Here is a 25771-nt window from a genome sequence, read left to right as displayed (position 1 = left end):
AAAATATGCATCTTAATTCTAATTTTAAAGTTGCCATCTTATATAAATTTTTTTTTTCATGTTAAAACACAACTCAAAAGGTTACTGAGTAAATAAGGTTTGGCCATTTGAAAATCGACTTGGCCATACTTTTTTAAAATACGCAATTTGGTCATAGTTTTTTTTAAATATGTGATTTAGCTATTTGAAGCAGCACTTAACACCTTGACTCACACCTTGCATTTGATAACCAAGTTACTGAGTAAATGAGGTGCTCTCGCTTACTACCTTGACTCACAACCCTTCGAAAATCTGGGAATATCATGCTACAAAAAAATACGCCCTCAAACCCAATTCTAAACCATATTAAAGGGTTTTTAACATTAAAACAACCATTTTCAACATCAACATTAAAACAATATAAAAGCATATATTGTTTCATCATCCATTGTTAGTTGGACTTTCTAACTTCATCAATTGAATTTATGTGAAATTATAAATTGTCCTGCATATCTCCATAATATTCAAATATTAAATTATATAAAAAATTGTTTCAATTTTTTTTGTATACGATAAATGTATGTAATATGATAGTGTATAATTAATCTAATTTGTTCTATTTTGTTTTTTAATTTATTGGGGGGTTTTGACCTATTTTGTTTAAAAAAAATCTACTTGACCGGTTAGTGTGGTTAACCGCTTTCGTTAGTTCGGTTCCGGTTCGAATCGCTCCTAGCGTCATGACTGGTTAACCATTCCATTTCGATTTTGCGAACATTGGTGTTCATGCACCACACAAAGAAGAGACGAGAAAGAGGAGAGAATAACAGGGCAACAATTTTGCTGTGACTCCGAGTTGCCATGAGGAAGAGAAGAGTGCAGAGAGAGACGGGCTGTAGGTGCTACGGCTTTGGGACTTAACAAACACAAGAGAACGAGAGAGATATGGGGCTGCGAGTGTTGTGGCTTTGTTTCAAGTAAAAGAGAAAGAGCAAGGAGAGAGACTAGAGAAAAGGGAGAAGAGACGGAGCCGTAGGTTTGCTGCGGTTCCGAGTTACTGCATGGGAATGATACACCTAGGAGTGAAAGAAAGAGGAAAGAGGAAAGAGGAAAGAGAGTAGGCTTGAGGCGCGACCTAGCCTAGGTACACCGCCTTAGCTTCTTTGTTTACACATGAGAGAGAGAATGGTTAGCCATGAATCAAGGTTGGTGCGTATAGACCACGTGGTAGGCTAAGGTGTTTGAATGATGGTGGTCTAAGGTCTAGACTGGGATGCAAGGACTATGGTGTAGGCTAGGGGTAGTTTCTCTCTCTAAACGTTTTCTCTCTTCTCAACACTGGATCCAAGAGTTAGAAGTAAAGCCAAGTGGAAAGAAGCTAATGCCTCAATTTCATTCACGAATTGATCCAACCTTTTTACAATTGACCTAAGCTTGTTTAGATAGAGCAACCCCCAAAGATGGGTGGAATGCTCAAAACTAATCCAAATTGCTAAAAATTACATATTAAACAAATTAACATAAAATTCGGTTTTCGGGCATAATGACTAAAATACCCCTTTGATCTTTTGAGCAAATGGAAAAACCATCCCTCCTTGAGGGGCCTCTTGCCATTGCTAGACTTCGGGAGCTTTTTGGACCCTTACGGTGGTGACTCGGGCTATCAATTGTCGTAGAATCGATGCCTGATCTATTACAAACATTTTGATGCCTTTTGATTGTCTTGAAACAGATTTTTTCTGAGGGGCAAAAATTCGGCCAAGTTCATAAACTTCGACTATCAATGCAGTGCGATCCATGATGTTCCAAGTCCTTATTTTGATCACGAGTGAAAAAGTACATTGTTATAATCCTTTTGCACCAAACTTTGTCCGATTTGATCTCCATTTAAGCACATTCCAAATTTGGAAAGTCGCTGAAAAATAGGATTCTGACCTTGAAATTCGTGCTATTATCCCTTAAGTGCAAAAATTATATCAAACTGTACCCCTTCGAGACGTGGTCGCAACATACCCATATTTGCAACGATTTGATATCCGGATCTCAAGTTATGAATCCCTGGAGTACAAGATGTCTTTTTTCAAAATTATGATTTTCATGCTTTTGAGATCATCTTCTCTCCAGAGATTCTCTCTCTTAGGGCTACATCATGATGTGTGCCATATGTCAAAACGATCGAGTCATGGAGACCTAGCTCGTGTCCGAATTTGAGTGTGTTTCGACTGAAGAAGAACGAGTTATGAATATTTGAAAATCATCCCGAGAGGTAAAAAAACAGTTTCCATGAATGGAAACTAGTTCACCGAGGGCATACTGTAATAGTGTAAAACTCACCATTTTATAGTAATTTGGGTCTAGAATAGTCTTGAAAGGTCCGATTTAGTCTAAATTTGGTCCCTGGGGGTTTTTTGTTGTTCTCAATCTAGTGACAGTGGTCTGATACTATTTTTAAGCCCCAAAAAATAGGGCTGTAGTTATAAGGTCCATTTTCAGCAAGATAGGAGCTGGATTTGAGAACCGAGTTTGGTCCTGATCGTATCAAGACTTATCGGAAGGCAAAAAAACTTTGTGAGTATCCTTTGGGTATCCCAAGATACCCTTTTCATTCATTTTAAAGCTGTTCTAGTGCTTTTTCTAAGGTTGCCCAATTTTAGGCTTATTTTACATTGTTCTCATGGTCTGGTAGTGTCTTGGGTACCATCAGGACAAGGTTGTTACTAGCTCTCTCCTTATGCAACTCAAAAATACTAGTACATAAAAATGATGTACAACAACTTGCCTCGCCAAATGCTCCTCTTTGGGAGAAGCGAGAAGTGTGGCATTCAGAACAAAATTTTCATGTTGAAGTTCATCTTTTGAATATTTACTAAGATGTTTTTATTTCCTCTCAATAGTCTTTTTTTTCTCGATCACCGACATCAGAACAATCCTTGATGAGGAGATCATGACAAGCTTCTTCCCAAAGGGGTGACTTGAAGTGGACTCTAGCGATTGGGGGCTCTGCTTAAGGGCTTCCTTCCCAATGCCACTGGAATCCGTTTTCTGGGGGAGTGTTCTGATAGGGTGCCTTGTGGAAGGGCTTACCATTCTATCTCAACAAGACAACCTAATGGACCAATTAGTGGGTTCCTTTGGTGGGCTTCACCCCAATCTAGTTGGTGGGGAAGGGTTGGTCTAGATTTTACCCACTACCTTCCAATCTTCTTTGGCTCTGAGAGGGTGCCTTGCTTAAGGGCGTTACCCCACAACAGTGGCTTTATTTATAAAAACTGAGGGCCCTTGATGGGCTTGATCCAAGTGTTGCACGAACTTTGTTTCGGCTTTGAGGCCAGCTAGTGGGTGCCCTTGGTGGGTTTTGCCCTAATCTAGTAGGTGGGGAAGGGCTAGTCTAGATTTTACCCACTACCTTCCAATCTTATTTGGCTCTGAGTGGGTGCCTTTCTTAAAGGCATTACCCCACATCAATGGTTTTATTTGTAACAACTGAGGGCCCTTGGTAGGCTTGATCCCAGTATTGTAAGAACTTTGTTTTGGCTCTTAAGCCAGCTAGTGGGTGTTCTTGGTTGGCTTTGCCCTAATCTAGTCGGTGGGGAAGGGCTGGTCTGGATTTCACCCAGTACCTTCCTATCTTCTTTGGTTTTGAGTGGGTGCCTTGCTTAAGGGCATTACCCCGCATCAGTGGCTTTATTTGTAACAACTACAGAGCCTTAGTGGGCTTGATCCTACTGTTGCAAGAACTTTATTTTAGCTCTGAGGCCAGCTAGTGTGTTTCCTTGGTGGGCTTTGCCCCAATCTAGTCAGTGGGGAACGACTTGTCTAGAATTCACCCAATACCTTCATATCTTCGTTGGCTCTAAGTGGGTGTCTTGCTTAAGGGCGTTACCCCACATCAGTGGATTTATTTGTAACAACTGAGGGCCCTTGGTGGGCTTGATCTCAGTGTTGCAGGAACTTTGTTTCAGCTCCGATGCCAGCTAGTGGGTGCCCTTGGAGGGGCTTTGCCCCAATCTAGTCGGTGGGGAAGGGCTGGTCTGGATTTCACCCAGTACCTTCCTATCTTCTTTGGCTCTAAGTGGGTGCCTTGCTTAAGGGCGTTACCCCACATCAGTGGCTTTATTTGTAACAACTGAGGGCCCTATGTGGGCTTGATCCCAGTGTTGCAAGAACTTTATTTTGGCTCTGAGGCTAGCTAGTAGGTGCCCTTAGTGGGCTTTGCCCAAATCTAGTCGGTGGGGAAGGGCAAGTCTGGATTTCACCCAGTACCCTCCAATCTTCTTTGGCTCTGAGTGGGTGCCTTGCTTAAGGGCGTTACCCCACATCTGTGGCTTTATTTGTAACAACTAAGGGCCCTTGGTGGGCTTGATCCCAGTGTTGCAAGAAATTTATTTCGGCTCTGAGGCCAGCTAGTGGGTGCCTTTGATGGGCTTTGCCCCAATCTAGTCGGTGAGGATGGGCTAATATGGATTTCTCCCAGTACCTTCCAATCTTCTGCTGTAATTTGTTGAAGTCATCTTTGGTCAAAAGTTGCATGAACCTATTTATCAGTCCAAGCGGCCCTTTGGGTTTTCACTTGATTTGGATAGAAGTGGCGCGATAACAATGGTTTTACTAACTCCTTTTCGAGGCTCTTTTACCCTTGACTTTGAGGTCACATCCACCTTTGATTTTCATTTTTACTCATGACACCCTTTCGGGCTTTCACCATGCCCGGTTTTTTCATTTTCAGGACACTTTTACCCATGGCTTCATGGTCATGCCCGCCTGTCATTTTTACTCATGGCGCTCTTGTGGTTTTCACCATGCCCAATTTGTTTTTATTTGGGCAATTTTACCCATAGCTTTGTGACTTTGTCTGCTTGAAGCTCACTTTTACTCATGATGATCCTCATCGGATGCTCATCATGTCTGGCTTCTTTTTTTATTTAAAGGGATCCTTTTTCCTTAACAATGTATATGACAGAGGATTGCGTTTGCATAAGGCTCCCTGGGTTAATAGGTACCCTAGGTGAGCTGTAAGAGGATGGAGGTGTGACATAGCCACGTGCTTGTGCAGGAAGGCACACCATGGCTGCGTCATGCGTGTACGTGTGAAGAGCTGGAGAAAGCTTTTTTTTTACAAAGTTGTGGAGCAGTGTCAAGGAGGCGAAAGGTTTCTATGACGGGCCCTCTAGTAGATGAAGCATTGCTAGGAAGGCGAAATGTTTTTGTGACTGACCCGAGAGCGGATGAAGGGTTGTCAAGGAGGTGAAGCGTTTCTGTGATGGACCCGTTAATAAGAGCGGCTTATAAACGTAGAGGTAGAGAGGGAGAAGGGCATTCTTGCCTTCGATTTCCCTATTTCTTTGGCCACTTTTTTTTTTTCTACAGAGAGAGAAAGAGAGCTCTCGCTTTTGAAGCATTCCTCTATGATGCCATGGCCTTAGCTAGCACAAGCGTTCGAGCCTTAAAATGTTCTTTTTGAATTTTTCTTCTTTTTACCTTTTGTTCTTGATAAAAATCTTTCACAATTTCCCCTTTTTCTCCTTTTTACTTCTGCGCACCAAGTGTTTGATGCTATGTTTAGTGCATCTTTTGGCACACATCTTTACCTTGGCTCTCTTTTGTGCATAGCCTTGCTTTTAGATTTAGGCGTCATGAACACCTTATTTCTTTTCAATCATCTCTTTCCTTTGTTTTTGATGTTTTTGATACCTTTTGATTTATTTTGCATCATTTTTTGTCTCACAGCACATCCAAGCATCACCTTTGTGGGTGAAGATGTTCAGCCTCACGAAGGTGCTGATGATGATCCTGTGATCAATAGTGAGCTCGTTCCTCCAGATCTTCGAGGCTTGTTTGAGATTCTGAAAACAAAGTTCAAGGCTGTGCACAAGATTATGAAGGTTATCAGGCCTAAACCGAATCTCATCCATTAAAAAGTTATGGCGGGTTATGGTGATTCTTACTAGTCTGTAACCCTTTGCATGATGGTTGCCCTCTTGAATGATTTGGGCAACTTCAACATTCAGCGCCTGGGCGAATTGCAAATATGTCCAGCAGGTGATCATCCTCTCGGATCATTGCTCGTTATTGCTCCCTTGACTACCATCTAGTTCTTCGACTTAAACTAGTGGTAAGAACAAAAAGGGGTACTTTTTTGGGTATTTCAAGCTTACTTTGAAATAAAAGATACTCATGTCTTGAAGAAGCCACAGTTTGGAAGGAGGAAGTGATGCACTTGGAGGCCACATCCATAGGTGGAAAATCCATTCAAAACAAATCATTCTCTTTGTAGACACTGATAATTGTAACCACAGTTTTATAATCTTTTTTGTTCATGAAATAAAACTTCCTTTAGCTTGAATTTTCTTTCTTGATTTATGGCTTGTATTTCTTCTTTCTCATGGTTTGCATTCTCTTCTATCTTCTTGTGATAAGTTCTTATCTCCTTTGAAAGTGGGGGTAAGAAATGGACCAAGATACTTGCTTTGCTTAGGAGGTACACTAGATTTTGGCCTGTGTGGCTTCAATGCCCTCTCGGGTTTTCACTCAAGCCCTTAGGGTGTGAGCCATTTTTGGTTTTCCTGTAGTCAGTCCTTATCTCCTTTGAAAGTGGGGGTAAGAAATGGACTAGGGGATTTGCTTTGCTTGGGAGGCATGCTGGATTTTTCGACTGTGTGGCTCAAATGTCCTCTAGGGCTTTCATCCAAGTCCTTGGGGTGTGCGCCAATTCTGGTTTCACAAAGACCTCGTACACATTTTATTTTTTATTTTTGGAAGTTTACCCACTGAGGTTCCAATATGTGTAGATAGTACAAGGAGCATAGCTCACTTGCCTACCAAGTGTAATTGTGCACGAGTGTGTTCTAAGCCCTTGGCTAAGCCAAGGATTTGTGTGGGTGTGTGAATGAATCCATGTGTTCGCACGCATGAGAGAAGTAATAGTAATGGCCTCAAGAGGGAAGGATTGAGAACATTTGGCAGGGTCGTATGTGTGCCTACCTAGAAGTGGAGAGGATGGCTTCCTAACAGAGCTGCACACACTAGCAGAAGAACAGAGCATATACACGCAGTGGAGCCATGCCACAATGTAGAGCCTCGGAGTCACATGATCTTTGCACTACCCTATGCATAGTGACGAAACCATGCTACGTTTGAACTTTCCTGCGTCGGAACTGCGTGACATTCATGTTTTCTTGTGATGGAGCCACACGCCGTACGCATGTTCCTGTATAGAGTAGTTGTATGTCATTTTTGACGTACTTCCATGAGCCCATGAGAATAAGGAGAGAGCCGGCGATAGCCTAGTCTCGCGGGTTCACGAAACACCCGCAGTCCAAGATTGTGTTGAGAAATAACGCCTCCAGCCTAGTGACCTGGGTTCGGTGCCTCACCACCGAAGAAGGACCCTCCACTGTAACACCATGATAGAGGCTGCAACGGGGCACTAGACCATTGCCATTGTGCTCGAAATGTTAAGAAACCCCCGAGGACCAAATTTGGGCTCAATCGGACCTTTCTAAAAGGATCTATGCTCATTCGACCTCACGATTGGTGGGTTTTACCTTGGCGCGATGCGGCTTCACCAAACCAGTCCCGAAAAGGGAGCTGCTCAATGTTTTTCGGCGGCAACTTCTCTAACCTATGGCGCCTACCTCTGAAATCAGACCAAGCCCAAATGTTGACATGTTCTAGATCATGCCAACCCCATCATTTTGACCTAAGGCACTCATTATGGCATGACCTGGAACCCTTACTATTCTGAAAAGAAAGGTAGTCGGAGAAACCAGGATCGAGAAAAAGCCCAACAAGCACCGGATTTTGTGAAGCATAGCTCGAAATCCAGGCTATGGATTGACGAGAGGAAGAGTTCAAAAGAACCACCTTGCACAGAGTTACATTCTGGTGCGACTTTTGAAATCAATGCTCTGTTCCATGAATGTGAGTCCTCAGGTCACCAGAGAAACAAATCCAGATGGTTTTCGGAATCCCTTTCTTCGGTAACCTTCTAAAAAAAACTAAAGATGCAACCAACTTGATGTAAAACGACTACAACGACCTCCTCTCTAACTTGCAAGCAGAGCCAGGGGCTAAAACGACACAGCTCAGACATGCATTGGCAAACAGAGTTTGAAAAACTGGCTCGACATTCACCCCGGGGAAGAATGCTACCATAACACGATTGCAAGGCATCAAAATGTTCACAATCGGGAGCAGAACAAAGATATATTGTTGAAAAAGCCAAACAATTGCCTGAAGTTGCAAAACCAGCTTCCAAGGTCTTCCCATGGCGGAGCAGCCTACACGTAGGGACGGTCTCGTCATTCGAGCAAAAGATCATAGGGACATTTTGGTCATTTGCACCTAATTTTTGGATTTGTTTTCAATTTTTTAATTGTAATTAAGCTTGACTTTTGAGCGTTCACCCTTGTTTGGTGAAACCCTATATAAGTAAGCTAAACTCACTAGTAAAGGAGGAGAAAATTTGCTCCAAAAGGTTCCCCTTGTGGACCAATACCCCAAAGGTTGGGAAGAATCATGGCTAGCTCATTCTTTCTTCGTCTCATTATGTGAATCCCTAGCCCATTCGGGAGAGAAGAGAGGAAGAGAGAGAAACTTTGTAAGGGAGGGTACCCTTGAGTGTGCGGTCCCATGGAAACCCCGGTCGCATGGCTCATCCCATTTCCCCCAAGCCGAGTCACTCCTCTCTCTCTCTCTCTTTATTCCTCCCACTTCCCCGTGCGTGACCCCGTCCGCGTAGAAGCCCCCCTGTCCGTCCGTGAGCCCGCAGATGTATCCTAACCTGCAGGGTTTTTCCCTCAACTTTTATCTATGCCCCTTTAGTGGCTAGCAAACCCTTCTGAAAGGGCACTCAGGGAGGAGGGACATTAGGATTCCAGCCCTATAGCACGAAAAGAGTGAAAAGAGAGAGAGAGAGACATTGAGAACCTGAGACGGGCTCCTGTCCAGACCGTGCTAACAAGCAGCCCGAGGGCTTCGTAATTGCTCTAAGAGGGCCATCCGCCAAGCCGCATCCCCGTTCCCCCAGACAGCAAAAGAGCGGTTTGTGCTCCAGTCACAAAATCTCTCTCACTGTCGGCCTCCTATCCGCAAGCAGGAGGCCCCGAGCGACCACAACACACTAGACCTTCGCGGTTGTTCAAGAGAGGGTTTCCTCATCCCCGCATGAAAGGAAACCAGGACCCCACTGACATTAGTTGACGACTCCACTGGGGATGTGTCACCCTATTGTTGGCTTGAGCCGTCTCCTAGTACGAATCTCTCTGCCATCTCTTTCCACTCTTGCTATGGGATCCACTTATCCCTCTTTCCTCTGAGTCGAGGAGTTCTATATCCCCATACCTGCGGCTGCTCAGGGTGAGGCTCGACCGTTCGGTCCTCCCTCCCGTGCGTGCCCTCTATGCGGCCACGTTGGTCAACCATCTCTGCCTCAGCTGAGGAAGTTCGGGGCATGGGCCCACTGGCCCTACGCCTCGAGCATTAAGGGAGAGTCCCTTAGTACCCACTACATGAGCAAGTCTACTATCGCCGCCTCACTAAAACACTCTGCTGCTAGCAGCCCTCGTGCTGCCACTCTCCCTCACTCGGTTGGTCCTGACAGGACCTCCGTTGCCGTAGGTAGCTAAAGAGTGACCCCGCCTGCATCACAAAGGGGCGTTGCCAACACTGACACCCCTATGCACGCACCACATGCAGACAATAATCATGTCGCCTTGTGCGGTTACTCCACCACGCACACCCATGTCTATAAACTCCCTAGCGGCCTAACTGTCATAATAATGAATCAAGGCAAGAAGCAGCCTACTCTGGTCCCTCCAACACTTTTGAGTCGCTTCCGGCCCGTGTGTAGCTCTAGTGGGCCTGACGCCACCCGTGCCATGCATGTTAGCCCCACAGCTCAAGGCAGCCCAGAGGTTGGCCCCCGACCGGCACACGACTTCCAAGACAATTAGAAGTCCTCCAAGTAAGCTCACCAGTATACGGGAGGCCCGATAGCCTCACTAGTTGGATAGGTGCCGCATTCTGACCACCCCAAAGGGAGGAATGGGTTACCCATTTCCAACTGTTCTTACGTTGAGAATTCTCGAAAGGTGCTCGAGTTGCCATCAGAAAACCAAGCGGTTACGACTAAGCGGTAGAGTCCGAACCTGTTCTGCCAGGCAGGAATGCGAAAGAAAAGTGAGACGGAGAGGCGTTTCCCCCTAAAACCTACATGCAATCTATTACCAGAATCAGCTTCAAGGGCGCATGAGCGGTCTAGCCAAACAGCCCTCAGGGATGACCCCTAGCCAAGGGCGGCAAACATGCCAAGATGGGACCTATATAGCCTCGAAGCCCATCGTATTATGAAAAAGATGGATTACAAGATGACCAGCAACCATGGTCTGAACAACGGCAAGGGAATGTTGGCCCCATTTGCCATAATCAAGGCCTTATCGTTCCGGTATCGCAAGAAGGAAGGCCTTGGTTACTGGGGGCATTTGAGAGCCCCGTGGCCATCGTCCCCTTTTGAGCAAGCACCGCATATAACGGCGACGCGAGAGCCTACTTCGTCCCCCTGACAGCCAGCCTGTGACACTGAAATGAGGGAAGAGACCTAGGAGGCCCCCCTAACAGAGCTAGTGCTCGGGGTTCTAAGAACGCACTCTTTGGCCGAGGTTGAGTCATCAATTGCCGATGAAGAAATGAAAGAGGTGCCCGAAATCCAAGAAGATGGCGGATAGGCCAGGACAGACGATTTGGAGGAAATAAACCTGGGTAGCAAAATCGATCCGAGACCCACCTTCATCTCTGCTACTATGACCCCTCAGGAAAAGTAGGAGTACATTGAATTCTTGAAGGCCAACCGGGACGTGTTTTCCTGGCATTACGAGGAAATGCTCGGCCTTGACCGGTGCGTGGTGGTTCACAGGTTCGGAATCGCCTCATTGTGTAGACCTGTTAAACAAAAGCCAAGGAGATTCAGGCCCGATCTTGAAATTCAGATCGAGGTAGAGGTCGATAATCTCAAAGTAGTGTGCTTCATTCGAGAGGTGAAATACCCAAAATGGCTGTCTAATATTGTTCCAGTCAAGAAGAAAAATGGGTAGATCAGAGTCTGCATTGACTTCCATGACCTAAACATGGCCTTCCCTAAAGATGACTTCCCCCTTTTGTTCATGGAGTTACTGATCGATTCCGTCACTAATTACCAGGCCTTCTCGTTCATGGATGGGTATGCCGGTTATAACCAAGTGCGGATGTCCTCGGAGGACAAAGAATCCATGGCTTTTTGGACACCAAAAGGTGTCTTCTGTTACACAATGATGGCCTTTAGCCTAAAACATGCAGGTGCCACTTATCAAAGAGCCATGACCACTGTCTTCGAGGACATGCTGCACGAGGAAGTCGAATGCTATGTAGATGACCTCGTTGTCAAATAAAATAGTAGGGGGAACCATATAGAAAATCTCGGAAAGGTCTTCACAAGACTACGCCTCCATCAACTCAAAAGATTCCTCGGTTTCATTGTCTGGTATAGAGGATTGGAGATTGAGGCCCTCAAGATCAAAGCCATTCAAGAGATGCCGCGGCCAAGAAATCTGCAAGAGCTCAAGTCCCTCCAGGGTCAATTGGCCTACAAAAGCAGATTCATCTCTAATCTATCAGGGAGGTGTCGGCCCTTCTCCCATCTCTTGAAGAAGGAGGTCCCCTTCGAATGGGAAGCGGCGGGTCAGGAAGCTTTTGACAGCATCAAAAGCTACTTGCTCAATCCCCTGGTTCTCTCTGCACCCATCCCAGGGAGGCTCCTTATCTTATACGTGACCGCGCTTGATGAGTCACTCGGAGCTCTCCTCGCTCAGAACAATGACGAGGGGAAGGAAACGACCTTGTATTACCTGAGCCGTAGGCTGCGAGGAGTAGAGGCCAATTACTCACCAATAGAGAAGACATGTCTAGCCCTTATCTTTGCAGTGCAAAAATTGTGCCATTACCGGCTTGCCCAACGATTCAACTTGTCTCTTATGCTGACCCTATAAAATACCTATTATCTTGCCCTTGCTTGATGAGGCGACTCACCAAGTTGTCCTTGCTCCTCATGGAATTCGACATCACATATGTGCCACAAAGGGCTGTCAAAGGTTAGGCCCTCTCGGACTTCCTAGCCGCTCACCTGCTCCCGGCGGACACCCCCACAACAGACGATTTATCGAACGAAGATATTTTTAACGTGGAAAGCCTTGGCGGCTGGAGGATGTATTTCGATGGGGCTTTCCAGTCCGAGAAAGGTGGAGCAGGTGTAGTATTCGTCACTCCTAGAGAAGGATTAATCCCCTTTTCCTTCTCTCTCTGGAGGGTAGGGTCGCATAACAAGGTGGAATACCAGCCGCTCATCATAGGCCTGGAAAATGCCCTCCACCTGGATGCGAAACACTTAAAAATCTACGATGATTCAGAGCTTATTATCAGACAACTCAAAGGATATACGACATGAGGAGGGAAAGTCTCAAACCCTACTTCAACATCACTAAGTCGCTAATAGCCCGGCTTGGTGAGGTGACTTTGAAGCACGTACCTCAGAGGCTTAACACCCAGGCAGACGCACTTGCCAAGTTAGGGGCAACGATCGAGATGTCATTAAAGAACCCCACACCAATATGGTTAGCAAAGTGGAGATGCTTCTAATTCATGGAAGGGTCCAAGGAGGAACATCAGGCAAAATAATTGCTCGAGCAGCGCCACCCCATCTCAGTCGCAGCACATGCTGGCGGCTTTCAAGACCCACCCGGTCCCCTCACCACTGCCACAAAAGGGGGACACGAGAGCAGAGAGTGCGCGGCTGCGGACCGCGTGTGTGCAGAGATAGAACAAGTGACTAACTGATGCTCCCCCATAAAGGCGTATTGCTACATAGCCGGTTACATGATGTTCTTGTTGAACAGAACAAAATCAAGAGGTCAGCCACGCGGTTTGTGCGCCAAGACGACACTCTGTTTTGAATCTCCTGTAATGACATGCTACTCAAGTGTATCAGACACGACGAGTCAATGCATGTCCTCACGGAGGTTCATTCTGAGGTGTGTGGAATGCACCAATTGGGCCCCAAGCTCTTCCACAGGATCATGCGGATATGCTATTACTGGCCCACATATGCGCGGATTCAATTACATTCACAAAAAGCTATCCAGTTTGCTAGATCCATGCAGGTTTCGTTCACCAGCCTTCCGAGCCTCTACATCCAACGGTGGCATCTTGGCCCTTCGCTCACCGGGGTATGGACATTGTGGGCCCTATTGACCTGCCCTCCTCTTTAGGGCACATGTTTATACTCGCCGCGACATATTATTTTTCTAAGTGGGCTGAAGTGATTCCCCTCAGGAAAGTCCTGGGTACTGCAGTGGCTGACTTTGTTCGCCATCACATTATATATAGATTCGGAATTTCGGACCGAATCACTTTTGATAACGATCCCCAATTTCGCAATAGCCAGATTAGCAAGTTAATCGAGAAGTTTGGGTTTACATGGAAGTACTCGATCATGTACCACCCGAGAGCTAACGGTGCTGTTAAAGCATTCAACAAAACATTATGCACCGCCTTAAAGAAATCCGTCACTGCCACGAAAAGGAATTAGCACGAGAAGCTTCCGGAGACGCGTTGGGCCTACCGCATCACGACACAGGGGCCAACACAGTCCGCTCCCTACTCAGTAGTGTACGGAGGTGAGGCCGTCGCTCCGTTGGAAATTCAATTACCATCCCTGAGAGAGCCGCTCTCTGCTGTCAGGAGCTAGATGCACTCGATGAGGGAAGGCGTCAGGCGCAATAGAGCCTTGAAGCCCACAAAAATCATATGAAAAGGGCTTTCGATCGATCCATCAGAATAAGAGCCTTCTCCATGGGCGAGCTTGTTTTGGTAGTAAGAACCCATTGTTACCCATGGCCAAACAAGAGGAAAATTCGTGCGAAAATGGGAGGGCACATTTGTCGTGCGGAAGGTTTTCCCCAACGGTGTATACCTACTAGTTAATGACAAAGATTGGAGGTCATGCCACTGATCAATGATAGATATTTAAAGAAATACTACCCGTGAGCAGAGTTCTAGGGCAAGCGAACCCTCACCCTTGTTTCGCCCCCATATACGGGATCCCTTGAGGTCCCTCTAAAAAAAAAAACAAAGACAAAAAAATGCAAGATCTTTTGAAAATTGGCTACGACGCATTCCCCAAGGGTTGGGATGAAAACCCGCAAGGGCATCCCAACCATCACCATGCAGCACGCAGCAACTGCCCCAAGGGCACATCGGGAATTTCATCGGCCAGTCCTTACCCCCATCATCAACAGGTACAAGGACTGCACCAGCCCACACAAAAAAAGAAGAGGAGCAGCAAGCGAAGAGGCAAGCTAAAGAGGAAGGAGTTCTTTTTATTCCATGAACAAAAGGATTACAGATTTGTCGTTATAGTTCGTAACTACAAGAAAAAAAAGTATATCCATTCTGGGGTAAACCCCTCCGCAAACTCTTCCACCTCCTCGCCAGAGTGGTCTCCTCCATGAGAGGGTATCACCCTCTTCCAGCATGCTTTGGAGAAGAGAGAGAGTTACTCCTCCTCTTTCCAATCACCTTACATAAGTGAAGAGCTGTGGGCTCCTCGGAGGGGGTAATACACTCGAAATGCCTAGGTGCACCGCCCCCACCAACAATGCAATAGGCCCCCAATGCCTCATACACGGCCACGGGCTTCACGCCATGGGTCCCGCATAAATAGAGGAGCATCACAGCAAGAAGCGCGCCTTCTGTTGCGAGTCCATCGTCGCCTCCACATGGGTGAACACCTTCACAATGAAGGCCAACGCCTGTGCGCACCCCAAAGGTCGATGTTAAGCAGTCAGTCCCCCATAGTGGGCATCCTCACCGACCAGGGTCTCTAAAGAAAACAAAGTTTCCGCTCTACCTCCCCACAAAGGAGCATCCAAAAAGGAACTTCGCCTAAAAAAGGAGAAAAGCTGCAATCATGCTTTCCTACTTAGCCCCTTTTAAAGGCTTAGGCTCATAAAACCTTGCTGCTTCTCGAGCGCCCTGTCGCTCAGCTGCTCAGCCACGTGTCGCTATAATGGCAACCGTGACATTTAAACCTTCTAACGCCTCACCTACCAGGTGTTACACACGAAGCGTCATGGTCAAATCTCATGCCACCACACTGCCAGCCGGGCATATCAACGGATCACTCAAGCAGATTTTAGGCCAGGGCATTGGCACCACGTGGAACCCTCCACCTGACCTCTCCCAGCATGCAAGCACTGTGTCAGACAAGTGCCGCCTCGACAAACTCCGCTCTCTCGGGGCATGTCAACATTTTGCCCCCTGGGGCATGCATTCTTAACGCCCCCTTGGGGCATGTTTTTGCCATCTCCAAGACCCCGCGGGTGCCATCATCAACCACCCCATGAATGCCATCTTTAGCCCGGTTGATGCCATCATCAACCACCCCGCGGATGCCATCTTCAACCCCGCCGGTGCCATCATCAACCACCCCGCGAGTACCATCAGTAAAACCCCACGGATGCCATCATCAACCACCCTGCGGATGTCATCAACAACCTTGTTGGTGCTGCCACCAAGACCCTGTGAGTACCATCTCCACCATACCCCGTGGATGCCTCTTCACCCTGCGGGAGTCTCTTCACTCCATACTTCCCATAGACACCATTGTCACTGACCTCGCATGGACACAACCCTCATGGGTCCCTACAAAGCAACTCTTCAGGGCAGTGCCCCGAGAAAAAAAGAAAAACAAAAAAAGAAGAAGAAAGACACCCCACTTTGGCTCCCTACCGCTACAACCAACCAGAGGCGGGTCACATGCTCAAGACTCTTAAGACTCCTCTGTCAACGTTCACTGTACGAGTGACCTCTCTCCCCCTCTCAAAAAAAAAAGATGAAGAAAGAAGCCAAGAGTGATGGCAACCATCACGAGTAAAAGAAAAAGAGTTTCAAGCAGATATAGCCGAAAAAAAAAGGGGGGGGGGGGGGGGGGGGCTATGGGTAAAATTGCCCAAAAAAAAACCCAGAGGGCACGGTGAAAATACGCAAAGGACACCATGAGTAAAATGACTGGTGGGCATGGTCATGATTAAAAGAGTCCTAAAAAATCCGGGCATGGAGACAACCGGCAAAGGGCACCATGAGTAGAAGCGAAAACTAACGGGTGGGCGTGACCTCAAAGTCAAAGGTAAAAGTGCCCCAATAAAGGATAGGGTGAAAAACAATATGTTGGTGCCATGTCCCCTCGGCCTCAGTGAAAACTCGCAAAGGGTGCCCAAGCCGAAACCCCTGCTTCTGGCCTTCTGCCCAAACTTCCTCACTATGGCCTCAGTGCCTTCCAAAAAAAAAAAAACAAACTCTAGCTCTAGTGCCTTCCAAAAAAAAAAACAAACTCCGGCCCCAGTTCCTTAAAAAAAAAACAAACTCCAGCCCCAGTGACTTCCAAAAAAACAAACTCCAGCCTTAGTGTCGTTCAAAAAAAAACACCGCCCCAGTGCCTTCCAAAAAACATACTCCAGCCCCAGTGATTTCCAAAAAAAAAAAAAAAACAAACTTTGGCCCCAATGCCTTCTAAAAAAAAAAAAAAAAGAACTCCGGCCCCTGTGCCTCCAAAATATTTTTGACCTCAAAGCCCTCTTCTTTTATCCCGAGCCTTAGTGCCGCCTTCTTATTTTCGGCACTAAAGCCTTAGTGTTCCGATGCCACCCTTTTATCCTGGGCCTTAGTGCCGCCTTCTTATTTTCGGCACCGGAGCCTTAGCGTTCCAGTGTAACCCTTTTATCCCGAGCCTTAGTGCCGCCTTCTTATTTTCGGTACTAAAGCCTTAGTGTTCTAGTGGCACCCTTTTATCCTGGACCTTAGTGCCACCTTCTTATTTTCGGCTCTAGAGCTTTAGTGCTTTGGTGCCACCCTTTTATCACAGGCCTTAATACCACCAATACACAAAAAAAAAATCCTTTCCACCTCTTCTTCCCATCAAACTCTTACAGGTAGGGTGAAGTCCCCTAAAATGAGACCACCCCTGAAGTCATCATCCTATCACACCTAGACAATTGGGATGAGCTAAGCAACCTTCAGCCACGCCAGTAGGATGTAAGCCAAATAGGTACGATGCCTACCATCCCAAGGTGAAGTTCCCAAAAATGGGACCACTTCTGAGGCCATCGTCCTATCACGCCTAGACAATCGGGACGGGCCAAGCATCCCCCAGTCACTCAGTACGACGTAAGCCGAAGATGTACATTATCTACCTTTTCTTCCTCCACCTACCTTCAAGCCTCCAAGGTGAAGTCCCCTAAAATGGGACCACCTTGAATGCCATCCTCCTATCATGCCTGGACAATCGGGACAAGTCAAGCAACCCCCAGCTATGCCAGTAGAACGCAAGCCGAAGAGGTACCTTGTTTGCTCCTGGTGTTTCTGTTGGATAGGAATAAAGCTCACAAGAAGGGTGCCTACCAACTGGAACGTCAGGACCTCCTCGGCCAGAATGGGATAAAACTTACAAGAAGGGCCCCCCAATGGCTGGAAAACTAAGAGTCTACGTTGGGAAGTTGTAAGCCTGTGGACTGCAGAATATCAGTGCAGTCTCCCAAACAGGAAAAATAGACTTTAGCGGAACCTGGAGAAAGCCCCTAAAAAAGGCACCCGACCACTGGAAACCATTTTGGTCACCCCCAGTCAAGGGAAAAGCTCAGAAAGGTCTACCCCTTGAGGATTGTGCTGTGCCGGTGATCAAGAAGAAAAATATGACCGAGAGACAAAAAACTCGTCTTCGCAAGGATTCGTCAGATGAGCTATTACATTAAATTATTTTGAATGTTGAACTTCTCGCTTCTCTCGAAGCGTAACATCCGGCGGGGCAAGTTGTTGTACGTCATTTTTGATGTACTTTCATGGGCCCATACGAATAAGGAGAGAGTTGATGACAGTCTAGACTCGCGGGTTCATGAAACACCCACAGTCTAGGACTGTGCCAAGAAATAAAGCCTTCAGCCTAGTGACCTGGGTTTGGTGCCTCAGCACTGAAGAAAGACCCCTCCACTATAGCCTCACGATAGAGGCTATAATGGGGCACCAGACCATTGCCATTGTGCTTAGAATGTTAAGAAACCCCTAAGGACCAAATTTGGGCTCATTTGGACCCCTCTAAATAGGTCTATGCTCATGCGGCCTCACGCCTCACGATTGGTGGGTTTTACCTTAGTGCGATGCGGTCTCACCAAACTAGTCCCGAAAAGGGGACTGCGTCAATGTTTTCTGATGGCAACTTCTCCCACCTATGGCGCCTTTCTCTAATATCAAACCATGCTCAAATGTTAACATGTTCTAGATCATGTCAGCCACGTCATTTTGACCTAAGGCACTCACTATGGCATGTTTGGGAACCCCTACTATTTGGAAAAGAAAGGCATTCGGAGAAACCAGGGCCGAGAAAAAGTCCAACAGGCATTGGATTTAGTGAAGCATAGCCCAAAATCCAGGCTATGGATTGACGAGAGGAAGAGTTCAAAAGAACCAGCTCACGTAGAGCGACATTCTAGTGTGACTCTTGCATTCGATCCTTTGTTCGATGAATGTGAGTCCTCAGGTCACCAAAGAAACAAATCCTGATGGTTGCCGGAATCCCTTTCTCTGGTAACCTTCCAAAAATGATAAAGATGCAAATCTACAACAAATCAACCTCCAAACTTGTTGCAAAATGACTTTAACGACCCACTCTCTGACTTGCAAGTAAGCTAGGGGCTAAAACGACGCAGCTTGGACATGCATTGGCAAACAATGGTTGCAAAACTAGCCGGACATTCACCCTTGAGAAGAAAGCCACCTTAGCATGAATGTACGGCATTAAAATGCTCACAATCGAGTGCAGAACGAAGATATATTGCTAAAAAATCCGAACAATTGCCGCAAGTTGTAGAACCAGCTTCCAAGGTCTTCCCATGGCAGAGCAACCTGCATGTAGGCAAAAGATCACAGGGACAGGGATGCTTCTAAGGTCTTCCCATGGTAGGGATGATCACGTTATTCAGGCAAAAGATCACAGGGACATTTTGGTCATTTGTGCCTAATTTTTGGATCTGTTTTCAATTTTATAATTGTAATTAAGCTTGACTTTTGAGCGTTCAGCCTTATTTGGTGAAACCTCTATATAAGCAAGCTCAGATCAATTGTAAAGGAGGAGAAAATTTTCTCCAAAAGGTTCCCCTTTTGGAAGCTCTAATACCCAAAAGGCTGAGAAGAACCGAGGCTAGTTCATTCTTACTTTGTCTCATTCTGTGAGTCCCTAGCCCATTCGGGAGAGAAGAGAGGAAGAGAGAGAAAACTTTGTAAGGGAGCGTACCTCTGAGTGTGCGGTCCCGCGGACACCCCAGTCGCACGAATCATCCCATTTCCCCCAAGCCGAATCACTCCTCTCTCTCTCTCTCTCTCTCTCTCTTCCTCCCACTTCCATGCGCGTGACCCCATCCACGCAGAAGCCCCCTCGTCTGTCCATGAGCCTGCAGACATATCGTAACTTGCGGGGTTCTTCCCTCAACTTCTATCCTTGCCCCCTTTAGTGGCAAGGGCACCCAGGGAGGAGGGACATTAGGATTTCGTCCCTATAGCACGGAAAGAGTGAAAGCAGAGAGAGAGATTGAGAACTTGAGGAGGGTTCCCATCCAAACCTTGCTGACAAGCAGCTGGAGGGCTTCGTAATTGTTCTAAGAAGGCCCTCCATTAGGGCACGTCCCCTATCCCCCAAGCGGCGTAAGGGTGGTTTGCTCTCTTGACGCAAAAATCTCTCTACTGTTGGCCTCCGATCCGCAAGCAGGAGGGCCCGCTCCACCACAGCGCGTCGGACCTCCACGGTTGTTCAAGAGAGGGTTTACTTATCCTTGCGCGGAAGGAAACCAGGCCCCCATTGACATCAAGAGCCACACGACGTTTTTCTCGTCCTAGTGATGCTTCGTTCTGCTTAGATATAAAAGATACGTAGGGCCCCCTTTTCCCTCAAATTTACTCAAGATTTTTGTCTGAAGTAAAAAAATGGTTTTACTATGCCTCTTTTTACCATCATCTTCTAGCCAAATTTCTCACCATCAAGTTATTTTTCTAGCAATGGCCGGCACAAGCTATGCCCTTCCTCAAGGTATGACACTTTTTCTTTGATTCTGTTATTTTCCATGTCGTTGTTTCTATTTCTTGGCCTCCCCTTTTACCTTTCCATCGCACACCAAGTGCTCGGCTAAATGAGCTAATGCTTCCTTTTGTGCAATTTGCATACGCTTCGAGTCTCCTAAAGCATGTTTGCTCATTTATTCACTTTTTCGATGATCCTGGCTTCTTTGTGAGCCATTTTCATAAGAATTGTTTTTTAGCTTTTCCTTGGCTTGGTCCTGAGAACAAGGTGTATCAGCGTCGCGAGCCTCTTAGTGAGGCTTGCCGCACTCGGTCAGACTTGTTCATGCTCTTGCACCATATGCGTTTTAGGAAAAGCTTTGTTTGCATGTGCATCTTGCTTGAATCTTGCATGCACATATGCTGTGAACACCTGGGTAAGCTCTTGGCATGGTCATCCCAATTATGTCTTGGGCCCACATAGAGAATGGCCATATTGGAGGTGTTGAGTTGAGCAGCATGGAAGGACCATGAATGAAGTCTCCATAAACTTAGCATTTAAGAAATCTCTTCACATATTTCTAGCAGTCTTCACCCATGGTAGTCCAGTAGTATCCTTGTCTTCTGACTTTTTGAGCTAGGAGTGTTGTCCCTGCATGTCCTCCTTCATCGTATAGTTCTTTGAGCACAATATCGATTTCTGGTTGGAAAATACATCTTAAGAGGATTCCTTCGAAGTACTTCTTGTAGAGGATATCATCTTTGATCAGGAAACTGATTGAAAATCTTCTTAGGGCGCCCTTGCCTTTCTTTGAGGCTCCTTTGGGATAAGGTCCATCGTTTAAGAGAACTGATACAACATGATATCAGGGCTTAGCTTTGAATATCAGGTTGGTCCTAAGGGTGAACACGTCTTCTTCTCTTTTTGGTTCTTGATCTTCCTCTTCTGGCTCCATCTTGTGAGGAGAAGGATCACTCTTATGTTTGATGTAGAATGGTTGGACACTCATTTGGGGAGGAATTTCCACCATTGTTGCGAGAATGGCTAAGGTATTAGCGAACCAGTTGTTCTCCCTAGTCACGTGTTGAAAGGTTACTCTTTTGAAGCATTTTGACAGCCTTTCAACTAATTCATGTAGGGCTGGAGCTTATTGTCTCTAACCTTCCATTCCCTATTGGTTTGATTTATTATAAGCATAGAATTGTTGATGACCGGTAATTGCTCATTTTAGAGTTCACGTTCGTGCTTGTGACTAGCTATTAACGCTTCATATTCTGCAACATTGTTCGTGTAGAGAAAGTTGAGCCTCATAGTGGTTGAAAACATTATTATATCTGGAGAGCATAGGATGACTCTGACACCAGTGTCGTATTCATTCCTAGCCCCATCAAAGTATTGCTTCCATGTGGGATCCTCAATAACAAAGAGGTCCTCATTAGGGAGATATGTTTTGATGGGAATGCAATCAGGAAAGGCATGCTCTGCTAAGTGATCAGCAATTGCTTGCCCCTTGACTGATTTTTGAGTGACATATTCGATGTCAAATTCACTTAAGAGCATCCTCCACTTGGCGAATCACCCATTAAGTACCAGCCTTTCTAATAGGTACTTGAGTGGATTCATCTTGGATATAAGTTTGATGATTTGAGAGAGCACATAATGCCTCAACTTTTGAGTTGCCTACACCAAGGTTAGGCAATGATTTTCCATATCAGAGTATCGTGTTTCATAATTGACCATTGTCTTACTAATGTAATAGATGGCCTTTTCTTTTCCTTGATCGTCATACTGCCCTATCATCACCCCCATTATCTTGTTTATAAAACAAGGTAAAGGAGCATGGGTTTGTTGAGATCAGGTGGACTCAAGACTAGTGGGTTAGAAAGGTACTTCCTTATGTGGTCAAAGGCTTGTTGACATGCCTCGTTATAGATAAATGGAGTGTCCTTCTTTAGCAGGCGATTGAATGGAGCACAATTCTTAGCTAATTGAGAGATGAATTTCTGGATAGCTTGGATCTTGCCTTGCAACCCATGTATTTCACACATATATTTTGGAGGTGGCATTTATGAGATAGCCCAAATTTTCATTGGGTCTACTTCTATGCATCTTTAGCTCACAATGAAGCCAAGCAATTTACCAAATTTGACACCGAAGGTGCCCTTTTGAGGATTCAATTTTCGCTGGTGCTCTCGAAGTTAGTCAAATATGATCTTTAAATTAGTGAGGTGGGCATCCTAAGTTTTGGATTTGACTAGGATATTGTCCACATAGTCTTCCATTATATCTTGCATTAAGTCATGAAATAACAGTCATGGCCCTCTAATAGGTTGCCTCAGCATTTTTGAGACAGAACGGCATGACCCTATGGCAGTATGTTCCTCATTGCGTGATGAATGAAGTCTCCTTTTGGTCTTTTTTTATCATGAGGATCTGATTGTAACTAGATAAACCATGCATGAAGGATAACATATGGTGTCCACTGGTGCCATCAACTAGGGAATCTATGTTTGGAAGAGGAAAGTCATCCTTGGGACAAGCTTTGTTTAAATCCCTGTACTTGACACAAACTCTAATTCTTCCATCTTTCTTAGATACTACCACACTATTGGCGAACCAATCTGGATAGTCCACATGTAAAATGAAATTTTCCTTCAAAAGATTATCAAGCTCTTCTTTTATCTTCAACTCCAAGTGAGGCTTTTGTCAACGCAGTTTTTGATTTACGAACCTAGTCCCTTTATGGAATACAAGATGGTGTTGTACCAATTCAGGGTTTAGACCAAGCATGTTATCATAGGACCAGGAAAAGATGCCTATATATTCCTTTAAGAGGGGGATCATCTTGCCTCACTCTTCTAGTGACAGAGAGATCCTTATTTTTGTAATTTTGGATTACTGTCAGCTCAAAAGTTGATGTCTAAGTCTTCCTCGATGATAGCAGTAGGCTACCATCGAATCTTGTCTTAAACTGCTCAACTTGGAACATGAGTTCCTCAGATGGGGGTTCTTCATCTGCCTCAAAATTTTCATTGGAACGTGAGTCCTCATTTTTTTTTTCATTTCTTCCTTGACTTGACCCATGCTTTTGTAGGGTTTGTCAAGGGTCTTGATTGCATTCTCTACAATGAGAGTGGTGATGGTGTCGGAGGAGTCTTGCGCTAGATGTTTGTATAACCATCCTATGCCAACCCATTTTTTGGCACAGGTACTTGAAAGTGTTGTTGCACCCCCTTAATGGATTCAATGGATAAGTGAGTGATGGTCTAATTTTCAGTAGTTGCCTTAGTTTTCCTAGGGGTCGAGGAAGTGGTAGTGTCACACCCCAATAATTTACAGTACTGTTATTCCTGAGATGTGACAGACAAAACATATATACATCTATTGATAGGACAAATTTACAGTGGCGAGGTCTTACATAGTAAGTAAAGAAAGCTAGCACAACAACAGTATCTTTCAAGGTTGATCTTGACTAGCACTCAAAATGAATCCGTAGTTATCCGGAAAAAATGTTTACCATAGTTTGATGAGTTTGGCTACTCAGTAAGTGATCATCATAATCTTAAAAATAATCATGATTGAAAGATATCAATATTTTCCAAAATGAGATCTATTAATAGAAATACATCAACAATTTCACTTTCAATAATTGCATAATTAAGTATAATCCGAGTAATTGAAATGCTTATCACACTTTTAACGACAATACATAATTCAAAGGATTTCACAAAATACACTACTGGCGTCCCAAGTAGGTCACCTATATACCCCATCAGCGTCCTGATGGGTCCACTTAATCCTTATCGCCGTCCCAGATAGGTCCACTTAATCCCTGCAGGTCCACTTATACCTCACCGGCGTACCGGATGAGTCCACTTAATCCCTACCGGCGTCCCAGATAGGTCCACTTATACCTCACCGGCGAACCGGATGAGTCCACTTGCATACTTAAATTATTTCTAAATCTCTTTAAACATTCGAAAGCAGCAATATCATGTACTCAACATATCACTAAAATCATTAATATGAATTTCACTTAAACCATTAATAACAATCACTCTATATAACATTTCAAAAATAACCAATCAAATATCTTAGGCTCAAATTTAGAAAGGTAGCAGTTTGTAAAGGCATTCTAGCATAATTGCCAATTTAATATGTATAGAAAAACTCTTATAAAAATTCAAGAATACAGAATTATCACAATTTATGGGATGTTAATTTGCAAATAAACATTTCAGAACAATACTATAATCAATTGCAAAAATTTCAATTTTTAAATAATACGGCAGTTATTTGCACATGAATTTTACAATGTCTAAATATTCAAAACAGTAGAAAGAAATATCACAATTTTACTAAAAGCAGAAATATCACATTTATTTCTAACAATAAACAAGAAAAATAAATAAATTTATTTTTCTAATTTACAGCATTCAAAATTTCTAACATAGATAAAATATCACAATTTTTATTAAAAAGATTATTTTTCATGTTAATGAGGTCACGTGCGCATAAAATTTATCGCGCCTAAAATTCATGATAATAAGCAGAAATAATTATTTCATTTCATTTTTAAAAAGAATGGATTATTTTTCGAGACAATGAGGTCACTTACACATAAAACTGATAAACTAAAGATCCTAGACGGAAATATCACTATTTATTAAAAATGGACTATTTTTCAGAAAGACGATGTCACTTACCCACAATTATTTGAGAGGGAGCTTCCGATAAAAATTTTCGGTTCGAGAGAGAAGTTCACTGTGTTTCGACCAGAGAGAGATCTCAAAGTTTTGTTTTAGGGTGGGAGTGCTCACATCTCCTATTTAAATTCTTATAACGTATTATTATATTATTTTCTTACGCTCTACCTCATACCTGAGGTGTCGCGTTAAAAGCAAACGTTTATCGTACGAAAACCACGTCCGCTAAAGGACGCTGCCAGCTGCAAGCAGCAGGAGGCAAAAACGGGGAAAGGAAAAAAGTAAAGGCAAAGCAAAAGTTAATTCAAAGCAAAAGTTTTTGAAAACAGTGATGGTCCCCAAGGACCATCATACTCAAACAGAACATCACCTATTTAAAAACATATTTTCTCCTTTTTTTTTTTTTTTTTTTGAAATTTTAGTATTGTTACAGGTAGTCACTGTGTTGACTCCAAGTGTAAGCCGTTGATGTCGGTGGGGTCCTGGTTTCTTGCAGCGCGGGGGCGAGGAACCTCTCTTGAACAACCTCGGGGGTCCGACCGTGGTGGACACGCTGGGCCTCTTGTTTGCTGATAAGAAGCCTACAATGAGAGCAATTTTTGCGACTAGAGTGCAGACCTCTTGCTGCTTGTCAGCATTGTTTGGATGAGAGCCCACATTAGGTTCTCAATCTCTCTCTCTCTCTCTCTATTTTCACTCTCTCTGTGCTATAGGGATGATATCTTGACGTCCCTCCTCCCTGGATACCCTTCTCGGAAGGGTTTGCTAACCACTAAAAGGGAGAGTGGATAGAAGTCAAGGGAAGAGTCCCGTTGGTTAGGATACGTCCGCGGGCTCGCGGACGGATGGGGGCTTCTACGCGGACGTGGTCACGTGGACAGAAGTGGGAGGAAGAGAGAGAGAGAGAAGGAATGACTCGGCATGGGAAAATGGGATGACTCGCGCGACCAGGGGTGTC

Source organism: Amborella trichopoda, chromosome 13 (assembly GCF_054954075.1).
Source record: "Amborella trichopoda isolate Santa Cruz 75 chromosome 13, AtrichopodaSantaCruz75HAP2 v2.0, whole genome shotgun sequence".
NCBI lineage: Eukaryota > Viridiplantae > Streptophyta > Magnoliopsida > Amborellales > Amborellaceae > Amborella > Amborella trichopoda.
This window is presented reverse-complemented; position numbering follows the sequence as displayed.